Raw genomic sequence first — 13036 nt, 5'->3', positions numbered from 1 at the left:
ACTGGGCTTGTTTAGTCTGCAGAAGAGAAGAATGAGGGGGGATTTCATAGCTGCTTTCAACTACCTGAAAGGGGGTTCCAAAGAGGATGGATCTAGACTGTTTTCAGTGGTAGCAGATGACAGAACAAGGAGCAATGGTCTCAAATTGCAGTTGGGGAGGTTTAGGTTGGATATTAGGAAAAACTTTTTCACTAGGAGGGTGGTGAAGCACTGGAATGGGTTACCTAGGGAGGTGGTGGAATCTCCTTCCTCAGAGGTTTTTAAGGACAGGCTTGACAAAGCCCTGGCTGGGATGATTTAGTTGGGAATTGGTCCTGCTTTGAGCAGGGTGTTGGACTAGATGACCTCCTGAGGTCCCTTCCAAACCTGATATTCTATGATTCTATGAAAAGGCTGCAACACGCCCCTATTAAAATGTCAAAAAAAAAAAGCAAATTAACAACTCTAAAAATAAAACAAACTATCAATTAAAACAAAATAGCTGTAATCAAAACCAGCATAAAATAACTCCCTAAAAATTTAATTTAAAAAAAATTAAAATAAAAAAAAACATTTAAAAACCAAGCACTCATCAAACAACAATTAATTACAGCATAATGGTGCAAAAGTCATTGGTCGCAATAAAAAAAATCACTATATAAACAAAACGCCTTGCCATAAAACTTTGGGTTCGTCCTGCCAAGACTTCCCCAAAGTATCATGTCGCGACTGACGAAACCCAGCTCTTCCCTACCCGCGATCAACCTAGCTGGCCACTAGAATGATCTGGACTCTAAACTGGTAACTATAACATTGACTGGTGGGACTGTGTGTGTGTGTGTAATGTAATTAAATGCATATGCTAATTGTATCTTCAATAAATGTGGCATATTGCCTTTTTCCCAGAAAAAGATCCCGTTTGCTTCTTATAAGCATAACAAAACATCTATTCAGTAACTGAAGTTAATACTTCCTTTTTTCACTAAATCAGTTAGTTTTAAACACAAAATGTACTTTGATAAACTTTTTTTCCCCTTTATGTAGCCAGCACATTTAAGGTAATATTATTTCACTAATGAAAAGCAATTTTAAAATATTGTTTCTGTACATTTTTATTTGAATTCCAATTTCCATCCACAACCAGCTTGACAGAAATCCTGAGTTAAAAAAAAAATCTGGTAAAGAAGAAATATGTCATTTACCATTTTTTAACATAAAAAAGTAACAATTAAGAATCTGAATAATTGTATGTGAAAAGCTACATAATTGCTTAAATAAATTTCTATATCGATATAGTGCATCTTCCTGGTTAATAAAATGATGTACCAAATTTAGTGCAAAGGCTATATTTGGCTTCAAAGCAACGTGATTCAATGGTCACCTGACAATGAAACTTCCTTTATGAAAATAACTAAAAAGTACAAATGCAAAACAAAATTAAAACCAATTATTTAAATCAAGGTTTCCTGTCTTGCTGATTTTAATCAATCCACCCTGCCAGTTTGCCATAAAAATAAGGGGCGTAGGTGGTGCTTTATGTCTGATTTGTTGGTGCTGTGTGCTGCAGAATGCCTGGTATGCTAGCTGTGATGGGGTCCCCAGGGTACAACCTGGAACTGGGGTACTGCTATGTCCCCTTATTCCCCAGCCTGGGCTGTCTCTCACAATGCTTTGATAGTGACAAGCAGCAAACCCCTCCAGATGCTGTTGTTATTGACTACAACAGCATGTGGAGCTAGATTACATGAATGCTCCCTGAGCCACTCACAAATCACACAGAGAAAGGCACCAGCAAATTTCCCAAGCCCCCAGCCTTGCACCCCAGAACTGTACGGTCTTGCCCTGGTCAGAAGCCTGACCAGTGTAAGTTCATTTCCCAGTCTGCCTCTCCCTCAGTGTGGAGAGGACACACACTAGCCTTTGTAAACTGAGCTGAGATTTCCAAAGTACTTCAACCAAAAGGCATTCTTTTAGGTAAAATATAACACAGATTTATTAACGACAGAAAGGTAGATTTTAAGTGATTATAAGTGGTAGGCACAAAAGGTCAGTGATAGTTACCAAAGAAAATAAAAGGTAAGTGCACAGTCTAAATCTTAAACCTTATTAGACTGGGCAGTATTTGGATCAAGCAGTTTTCTCACCCAACTAGATGTTACAGTTCTTAATATGCCGGTGTCCCCATTAAGCCTGGGACTAGTCTTCCCAGTGTTCTTGTTGCTTCCAGCCTAGGGGGCAGGGAAAGGCCAAAAGCATGATGCCGCTGTCCCCTATTTTATAGCCGCAGTCCATGTGCCTGCATAACACTAGCTCAGACATGTCCTTGTGTGCTTTGCTGAGTCACAGAGTTGATCAATCCCCCATTGCATGAGGCTTGTGCAGCCCTCTTACAGTATTGTAAATCCCTTGTTTACACCTCCCCTGCTGATTCATGGTTGCATAACACCCTCCCAGGAATGGAGCACTAGCTAGCAGTAGAGAGAGATAAACCTACAACATAGTTCAGTAACAATCATACAGCAAAAGCTCATAACTTCATATACACTAATGATATACAAGAGGGGCAGGATAACTCAGTGGTTTGAGCACTGGCCTGCTAAACCCAGGGTTGTGAGTTCAATCCTCGAGGGGGCCACTTAGGGATCTGGGGCAAAAATCTGTCTGGGGATTGGTCCTGCTTTGAGCAGGGTCCCTTCCAGCCCTGATATGCTATGATTCTATACATATTTGGACAGAAGACTGGGTTTCAGCAGATCATGACCTTTCATATGTTATCCTACATGGCATGCTTTGTGTGAAACATATCATTATTATATGATGGGTGAGTTACGGGGGTTCCAGGGTGCTGTTTTGAAATACAGAATGCCACACTAACAAAGCACAGCAGTAACCCCAGCCCAGTACTATATGGTTGTAACAAGGCACTCACTGACACAATTAATTTCCACATTCCCCTTGAGTTAAGAGTCTTGAGGTTTTTGCACTTATTCACTGAGTTTCTGAGTGGAGAGGAATTCCAAAACCTGAAATTTGACCTTTCTATCAAACAATCACCCAAAAGTCATCTGCAGTTTATTGTCAGAGTTCAACTGTTCAAATAAATGGCCTGATATTTGTGTGAGGTGGTATGAGCCCATCAGTTTACAGAATCATAGTCATCCAAGGCCTCTGTGGCAGACATGAAGCTGCTATGTAATAATCTAGGAATACTGATCTGTAATAATTTTATGAACACTATATGTGACTGGTCAGGGTGATAGTCACTGAAGAGCTATGTTGGGTTATTGGGCTTTCTGTATGAATGTATTGATCTAGCTTAGAAAAACACACAGGAAGGCAATTCAGTAGCTCTAGATAAGCAGTGATTACAAGTCAATGGTCAAGCTATTAGCAATGAAGATGCTGCTTCCAGGCTCCAGCCCAAGGTTGCACAACTGTTTTGCCAGGCAGCCTGAAGATCAAAGGGACACTAAACAGTTAAAAAGACGCTCTCAAGAGCCAAGGAGGGGAAGGTTGCCAGTGAACTGTTCATAGGGAGAACAGACTGACCTGGACACAGATCTGTTCTACAGGCAGGTCTGAGGCAGTTGGTGTCTTCCCAGGAATGATAAGCCTGTAGGGGTAGGTCTAACTGGGATAAAAGGCGGCAGCACAGCCATGGCTGGCCTGGGTCAGCTGACTCGGGCTCCTGGGGCTCGGGCTGCAGGGTTAAAAATGGCTGTGTAGACATTTGGGCTTGGGCTGGCGCCCAGTCTCTGTGACCCTCCACCCTCGCTGTGTCCCAGAGCTTGGGCTCCAGCCCAAGCCCAAATGTCTGTGCAGCCTTGGAGCCCGAGCCCCATGAGCCTGAGTCAGTCAGCTGACTCCAGCTAGAGAGGTTTTTTTTATCCCTGTGTAGACGTACCCAGGGAAAGGCAGGTATGCAGGGAGTGTTTACGGCTTTCAGATCCTTTTCTCTTCAATGTTTTGGTTCTAAATCAACAATATGTTACTTAAAGAAGGGTGTCTGGGCAGTAGATAGCACTGGCCATCGCTCTAGAGGAAACAGGACTGCAGGTAGAGAGCCTAATCAGGCTTGCTGAGGTAATCACGGTTGGTACACGCGGGACTGCAGCCCAGATTGAGGTGGGAGAAACTCAAGAGAGGCCTAGAGAGGCACACTCCAGAGGGGAGCCAGAGGTAAAGTGAGCTGGGTAACTGGAGCAGCCTCTTATTCCATTTGTCCGATTACAGCCAAGAAAATTGCCAGAAATGAGCTAGTGAGCCACATGTGCTGCCAGTGCTGTTAACCATGGCTGCCCAAAGGCTGGACTGTGGTTATTTAGCATGGAAGTAATGATAGTAGAGTACTACTATCAAAAATCATAAAGATGTGGGAGAACAAGGTGAAAACGTTCCCAGAAATGATCCCTGGAATTATCGTTCAGATTATTTTTAAAGCACCGCATTTCACAAGGAGGATGATTGAGAAATGAATAGGCAGCGAGTTTAATACAAACAAGAGGAAATACTGTTTCACAGAATACAAAATTAAACTGTGAAACTATTGCCATGGGATGCTGTGATGGCCAAAAGTAAAAGTGGGTTCAAAAAAGAACTACATAAGTTCATGGAGGATATGTCCCTCAGTGGCTACTAGCCAAGATGGTCAGGGATGTAACTCCATGCTCGGGGTGACCTGTAACTGCCAGAAGCCAGGAGGGAAAGACGGGTGGATCTCCTCCAATTTTCCCTGTTCAATACACTCCCCCTTAAGCTCTGCTATGGGCCACTGTCAGAGACAGGATACTGGGCTAGATGGGCCATTGGTTTGAGTGACTGTGGCAGTTCTCATGAGATGTGTGTCATATCTTTGTTAGCCATTTGACATGAATAGTTTTTTAATCAAATTCCCAGTGAGCTTTCTCAGTCAATGTGATGCCATTCTCTGTAAACACTGGTTTATTGTGATAAATTTGTGTGGATTTTTTAAATTTTGTTGTGCAGATTCTTATGCTTCTAGGATTTCTCTGCCATGGTCATCCAAATTTTCACCTAGATCTCTCCTAGGCAACGTGCAGAGGGTGGGGCAATTCTACAAGGGGTGTAGGAAGTATCACTTGTTCTTCCTCTTTTGTTGCAAGGGGGAGCATTTGAATATTTTTGGGGATGTGGACAGCTGGCAGGATCCATCTGTGATGGGTTAGACCCCCCTTCTGGGATGCCACTTGATGTACTGGGGTTTCACTGAGACCCTCCTGCTCCAACAGCCTGGATTCTCTCTCCCTGTTTTGCTGAATTAGGCTTTCCAGCCTCTTGCTGCACACACACAGGTAGGGCCACACCCATCTGCAGACAGACTGAAGTCCGCTCTGTTTGAGGATTCACCCAGCACTCACATGCGCACCCTCTTTGGGGAATAAACCCAAAATAATCCTGTCTTGCACTTTATAGAAAGATCTGCACAGTGCAAGCGCATAAAAATTCACCTTCTCCCTCAACGTAAGAGAGAGATGCACAACTTCTTGTCCCCCAGTTAGAAATTGCACAAACTGGATTTAAGAATAAACAAAACAAACAACTATAAAAGGCAAATTTTAAGTGATAGCAAACAGAACAAGCAGATTACTGAGCAAATAAAATTAAACATGCCTACTAAGCTTAAGATCTTAAAGAGACTGGTTTCAAGAAGCAATTTCTCACCTAAATGTTAGTTTAGGCAAGTTGCAGAGTTTCTGTAGCTCTGAGTTCCAGTTATTTCTTCTTACAGACTGGACTCACCCCTGCCTCAGTCTGGACTCACCCTGGCTTTCCCCTCAGGTTAGTTCCTTTGTCCCTTCAGGTACTTTCAGCAGTCTTTCTTCTTAGGTAGGCAGTGGAGGACAGTCCTGTTTGCCTTACTCCCCAGCCTTAAATAGAATTTACATAAGGCGGAAAGCCTCTGTTTCCAGTGGAAAAGTACCAGCAGTGTCCAAGGTGGTATTCTGTATCAGGTGATCTTATCACCTGACCTTACAGTGTCAAAGCAACTATGAAACCAGGCTTGTTTGCAATGTCCCCAGGAAGGAGCTCCAGGCAGATGGGAGATCCACATCTTCAAAGACTCATTGTCTTTTTCTAAGGGCCCATTAAGGCTGGTTGCTTACTGTCTGGTGGGCATTTCCCAAGTACACACACAGTTGTAATTGTTACATAGGCCTTGTCTACACTACAAGACTATTTCGAATCAACTTAGTTCGAATTTGTGGATTCGACCTTATGAAGTCGAATTTGTGTATCCATACTAAATACACTAATTCGAATTTCTGAGTCCACATTCACGGGGCCAGCGTCGACTTTGGAAGCGGTGCACTGTGGGAAGCTATCCCACAGTTCCCGCACTCCCCGCTGCCCATTGGAATGCTGGGTAGAGCCCCCAATGCCTGCTGGGGGGAGAAATGTGTCGCGGGTGGTTTTGGGTAAGTGTCGTCATTGAACCGTCAATCACAACCTCCCTCCCTCCCTCCGTGAAAGTGCCTGCGGGCAATCTGTTCGTGCACTTTTCTGGTCGGTGACAGCGCGGACGCCACAGCACTGCAAGCACGGAGCCCGCTGCGATCATCGCCGTTTTCTCCTCCTCGCACTTTATCGTCCACCTCTTCCACAGTCAGCTGATGAGAAATTGGGCTACTTTTCAATGGTGCTGCAAGCACTGGGGGACCATAGGGGACGTTTTACAAACATCAACGTCGGGTGGCCGGGCAAGGTTCATGATGCGTGTGTTTTCAGGAACTGTGGGCTGCTCAGACGCCTGCAGGAAGGTAGTTTCTTCCCGGACCACGAAATAACTGTTGTGGATGTGCAGATGCCTATAGTCATCCTCGGGGACCCAGCCTGCCCGCTAATGCACTTGCTCATGAAGCCCTATACAGGCGCCTGGGACAGCGACAAGGAACTCTTCAAATACCAGCGAGCAGCGTGACCTGTGACTGTTCAGTTTCTTTACAGAGAAGCTGAACCTGCCCCTGTTTCTTTACCCAGTTACTGTTGACTCTCCTCTTCGGTTACATACCCCGTTCACCCCGTTACCCCCACTTCCAGCACACGTGTAAAAATAAAATACATGTCCCATTATTACTTAACAAAGGTTTCTTTATTCATGACTTTTCGTGAAAGGGTTGAAACTGGGACGCAGGCTGTGCTGGGTAGGGTGTGCGGTGATGTAAAGACCGCCTCTAAACTCAAGGAATGACAGGCTCCTGCTCCTAGAGTGGTCCGCAGTGCCGGAAGGCTTCTTTCAACGGAGCCTGCCATCCCTCTCTATGGAATTCTGTGTGCGGGCGGATATGTGACCTTGTGGTGGAGGAGGACGGATACAGATTCCTCAGCTGCGTGACTCAGCGGTCCAGGACAAGGACCGCTGTATAAGATCTGTAACCGCCCTCCCCCGCTGCAAAGTCACATCTCCCCCGCCCACACAGATCCTGGAAACCACCTCCTAAAACCGACCAGGTTGCCTACTGACTGCACCGTGTGTGTGACCCGCTGCTGATCCTGCCCCCGTGTCTGTACCCTGGGAAAGGTGACTGTCCTATGCAATTAACCACCCCCTTCCCCACGCCCCCCATTCAAACACAGTCTTCTTTGAAAAAACATAACGGAAACAGTAATTAACAGCAAAGCATTTTTATTAATTAAGTAGACAGTTAGGGGATGGGACTGGGATTGGGACTACTGTGAGTCTGGAAGTGAAGGACTTCGGCAACTGTAGGGTATGAGAGCTTTTGGGTACTTGAGCACTGTGCTGTGGTGCAGTGACAGTATTCACGTCCCCGGCCGCCCCTCCTCCTGATTATTTTCGGTGAGGGGGGTATGGGACTTTGTGGCGGGGGAGGGCGGTTGCAGATATACTGCAGGGGGGCTCTGTCCTCCTGCGGTCCTGCAGAACATCCACAAGGCGCCTGAGCGTGTCCGTTTGCTCCCTCACTAGTCCAAGCATTGTTTCAGTCGCCTGCTTGTCTTCCTCACGCCACCTCTCCTCCCGTTCGCTGTGTGAGCGCTGGCACAGAGAGACGGTCTCCCTCCACTGGCTCTGCTGGTCCGCCTCTGCTAGGTAGCAGCCCATACGTTCCTCGAACATCTTGTCCCTTGTCTTTTTCTTTCGCCGCCTAATCTTCGCCAGCCTCTGCGAGGGGGATGCTGTGGCAGGTCTGGAGACAGTGGAAGCTGTGAGATGGGAAACAGGGAGTGAATTCCTTGCAAAGATACATTTTTGCGAACAATTAACTGAGTCTAGGCTGTCTCTGTGAATTCTGGGTTGAGACTCCTGTGCCTGCTGGGGCAGAAATCATTTTCGCGGTGGATTCTGGGTAAATGTCGCCAGTCATTCCTTCCTCCGGGAAAGCAACGGCAGACAATCATTTCAAGCCCGTTTTCCCAGAATTGCCCTGGCATACGCCATAGCGTGGCAACCATGGACACTGTTTTGCCTTTTGTGTATGTCACCATATGTGTACTAGATGCCGCTGACAGAGGCGGGCCAGCAGCGCTACACAGCAGCATGCTTTTGCTTTTGCATGACAGCAGAGATGGTTACCAGCCATATTGTACCATCTACCATACCATAAATTGGTAATAAGATGGTAATAAGATGGGCATGGTTACCTGTCCTTTTGCACTGCCCCATTTGGTGCTGTCATAAGTGCCCCTGGCCGAGCAGCCAGGGCGCAAAAGCAAAAATTGGGAATGACTCCCTGAGTCAATCCCTCCTTTTTGGTATCTAAAAATAGAATCAGTCCTGCCTAGAATATAGGCAAGTGTACTAGATAACCACTGTATCATAGAACCAGAGAGCACAGCTGCTCTGTGTCAGATCCTGCAGAAATTATGATCTGTATGCTATTCACAGGGGGTGCTCCTGCAACAACACCACCTGTTCATTCCGTTCTTACCCCAGCCTTCCTGGGCTACCATACCATTGTCCCAACACTTGTGTGATGAAGTAATAAAGAATGCAGGAATAAGACACAGTGACTTGTTTGTGAGAAATGAGTGGAAGGAAGCCTCCAGCTGCAATGATAGTCCAGGCAGGACATTAAGGAGTGTGGATGAAGGAGCCCATCATCCCTCTGCTAGTCCAGGGGCAATTGAATCTTTTATTTACAATGAAGGGTGGGGGCTGATGGAGCTCAGCCCCCTGTTGCAATGATGAGGACGGTTACCAGCCATATTGCACCATCTGCCATCAAAAATTAGGGACAGGCACCCTTGATCGACCTTACTGATGCTAGTCGGCATGGTTACCAGCCCTTTTGCACTGCCCCATGTGCCAATAGGCTGATGATGAGGACGGATTTCCATCATTTTGTACCATCAGCCATCCATAGCGTGGGGGGAGCAAGGATGTTGGTGTTGAGTGCTGCATCATCGCGTCTATCTGCAGCATTCAGTAAAGATAGGGTGACATGTAAAAGAGTCAACAGAGGATTGTTTTCACTTCTGGTGGTGGGTGGGGTGTGTGCGCAAATTGCCGAACTATGCCCTGACCCACCGCAGACACTGTGTTTGACCCTAGAAGCATTTGGAGCTCATCCAAGAATGCAAATACTTTTCAGAGACAGCAGGAACTGTGGGATACCTTGCGTCCTCATTCCCCCCTCCCTCCATGAGCGTCCATTATATTCTTTGGCTTTCCGTTAGGCTCGTCACGCAGCTGCGTGCTGAGTCTGTGCTATGCCGTCGGTCCGTAGATTTTTTAAAAATACTTTGGACCAGGCGTAAAATTACAGTAATTAACCTAATTAGATGCAGGATTCTCCGAGCGAAATCACCCTGAGGAGGGTCACTGAAGGAGATAGAGAGCGCATGCTGCGTGAAAGCTAGCACGAACCAGGGCCCGATGCAGCCGTGCTCGGGGAGGCAGTGCTCCCTGAGTACCTCATGAAAGCCTTGCGCGGAAAACTGTGCTACCACGGAGCACCCAATAAGGCAGCTCTCCTCAGGAACCTCCTGCTGATGCTTTTCGATTAACGCAAGGAGAGCTTCGTGGAGATCTCCAAGGATGATTTCTGTTCTATCCCCATATATAGAGAGTCCTCCTTTTCACACAGTTAAGATTCCTGTTATATTAAGAATAAAAGTTAACATGGTTAAAGCACTTACCGACTGCTCCTTCCCCTGATTCAGGGTCCGGGTTAATGGCCGGGGAGGGTTGTTGGGGGATCTCCGTGACGGTGATGAATAGATCCTGGCTGTCGGGGAAACCAGCGTTGTAAGCGCTCTCGCCTGCCTCGTCCTCCACAAACCCTTCCTCATCTTCCCCGTCCGCGAACATCACCGAGGAACTGGCCATCGACACTGTCCCATCGTCAGAGTCCACGGTCACTGGTGGGGCAGTGGTGGCAGGCTCCGTAGCGTCCGTTTGCCACTTTGATTTTTTGGTAGCCTTGTCTGGGGTCCTTGGTTTTCACGCGGCGATGCGTTGCATGACGGCTGTATCCTCTGTCTCTCATGGCTTTGGAGACCTTCTCGTAGGTCTTTGCATTCCGTTTGTTGGAGCGCAGCTCCGAAAGCACAGACTCCTCGCCCCACACACCGATCAGATCCAAGAGTTCCCGGTCCGTCTATGCTGGGTCCCTCTTTCTATTCAGAGATTACATGAACTCCTCTGCTGGAGAGCTCTGCATTGCTGCCGGTGCTGCTGAGCTCGCCCCGATGTCCAACCACGAAATGAGATTCTAACTGTCCAGACAGGAAAAGGAATTCAAATTTTCCCGGGTCGTTTCCTGTGTGGCTGCTCAGAGCATCGAAGCTCGGACTGCTGTCCAGAGCGTCAACAGAGTGGTGCAGTGTGGGATAGCTCCCGGAGCTACTAAGTTCGATTTGCATCCACACCTAGCCTAATTCGAGCTAGCCATGTCGAATTTAGCGTTACTCCACGTGTCGGGGTGGAGTACCAAATTCGAACTAAAGAGCCCTCTAGTTCGAATTAAATGGCTTCCTAGTGTAGACGGTTGAGCGGTTAGTTCGAATTAACGCTGCTAAATTCGAATTAAAGTCCTAGTGTAGACCAGGCCATAGTCAATATTCCTAACAGAAATGATACATGCATACAAAATTGGATAATCACATAACCTTTCCAATATCTTGTGTGAGCCCTCTTGCATAAAGTATCTTAGTTATGCCATATTCATATCATCATATTTCTGTGAAGAATATGGGGTGTAACGTCACACCATCATCAAGTGAGAATCTAACAGGCAGTGGCTTTGCAAAAGACCTCTCCACAAAACTTAAATGCAGCCCCAGTTGCCACCTAACAGCAGTCAGATTGGCTAAGAGATAATGCCATGAATACACTGTCCAGTCTGCATCCACCAGGAGAACCAATGGATACAGTTGTAGTTCTTGTAACTGTAGCCTGATTTGGGGAGGGTTAGTAGGGACAGTGGAATTTATCCACTTAATTTAGTTTTATTTAATAATTAATTTTCTAATTAATTAAGAATGTTAATAATAATTGATAGATATTAATAATATGGGTATGGCTCGCCAATATGTGTGATCAGAAGATAAAGTTCGTCTTGAATCAGGCTTCACAGAATTTATACAAGGAGATTGGGGTATGTGACAGAAAAACTATACTGAGACAGAATTAGTCAAACAAGACCTTTTATTTAAAATCAATGAAACAAGAAGTAAATGTAAAATGTTAAAAGCAGTATGAGATTACAAAGTTACAAAATATCACAGTTCTTTAAGAGATATGATATGATATTACACAGTTCTAAATGCACTTGGCAGCAATAGCACTCAGAAGATTTCACACCTTTGCTAGAGGAAGTTACCAAGAAACTGGCTATGAGTTAAACCCTTCTTAGTATAGATGCTTTAGAGTAAAACAGAAATAAGTTCATACTTACAGCTGTGAAAAGAAATACCATCAGTAGTTGACAGCCTTCAAAGGGGAGATGGGGTGAGACGATGGAAGATAGCTGGATGTATCATCTGCCCTAATGGAGGATTGTCACCCTTTTTATAGGGAGAAATCCTTCCTCCTATGCCCAAATTTGTCTTTCCCCCATGGAAAGGTGAGGGTACCTGTTTTCATAGGCTGACCTTTGTGTACGTCTTAAATGACGCATCTGCGGGTATATGTGTGAAATTTGTGGGCAAAAAACCCCCCACTTTTCACCTAACTAGGTGAAAGGTTAGCAGACATTCAAAAAGTCCCTAGACAATTTGCGTAGGTTTGTCTCCTATTATTACTTTTCTGAGTAAGGGTCTTAAAGGTTGCTTTCAGCATCACAGAGGAAATAGGCCAGGATGTCTGGCCTAGAAGCTTCTAGGTATCTTGCATTACAGCTTATTGCAAATTCTATTAATCTATGCAGCCTACACACTTTTATCAAAAAGACATTTTATACAGACCAACAGATTAATCCTTAGGGCTACACTAACTAAGAAGGTTTACTTCTTTAATGCCAGGCAGGAGATGGTTCAGGGAGTATCTTGCAGAATGTAGACCCACTGATCATCGTTTCGAAAGGACCGCAGATCACAAGAGAAAGAAAAACAATATGCAGTCAGAAACCACGTGTAGACTGGCAGCCATCTGCCATGTCAAATGGATGCTTGGCTTCTTAAATGGCAGTCTTTTCACACATGGAGACCGACGGCTGGATGCCTCAGGAAGAATGTCCCAATCACTGCATGCACTAATACGTGACAAGAGAAAGAATAAAGAAGGAGCAGAGTGGAGCAAACGTTGTGCCCAGTATACAGACCCTTGTTGGAACATAATCAGCTATTTCTGCATTTGTGGTTGCCACCTGCATGAAAGAAAGATTGAGTTCTCATCATCTTTCAGGCTGGAAGGTGATAACCAATCCAGATGTAGATTTTCATGCCCCGTTCCTTCCTTTCAGGCATGCAGGCAGGCTTCCCCAGTTGGTTTTTTGTCTTGCTGATAGCAGCTGCAGCTGGTTCCGCTCTGCTGAGGTGCTGGCTTTCTTCTTCGCCACAGTGCTTTGACCTTCCAAAATGGAGATCCAGTCTGTGCTGCTTTTATTTTATGTCTTTATGTTCTCTTTACATTGAA

This window comes from Mauremys mutica, chromosome 23, assembly GCF_020497125.1.
Source record: "Mauremys mutica isolate MM-2020 ecotype Southern chromosome 23, ASM2049712v1, whole genome shotgun sequence".
NCBI classification, from domain to species: domain Eukaryota; kingdom Metazoa; phylum Chordata; order Testudines; family Geoemydidae; genus Mauremys; species Mauremys mutica.
The sequence above is the reverse complement of the archived record's forward strand: the minus strand, read 5'-3'. Positions refer to the sequence as shown.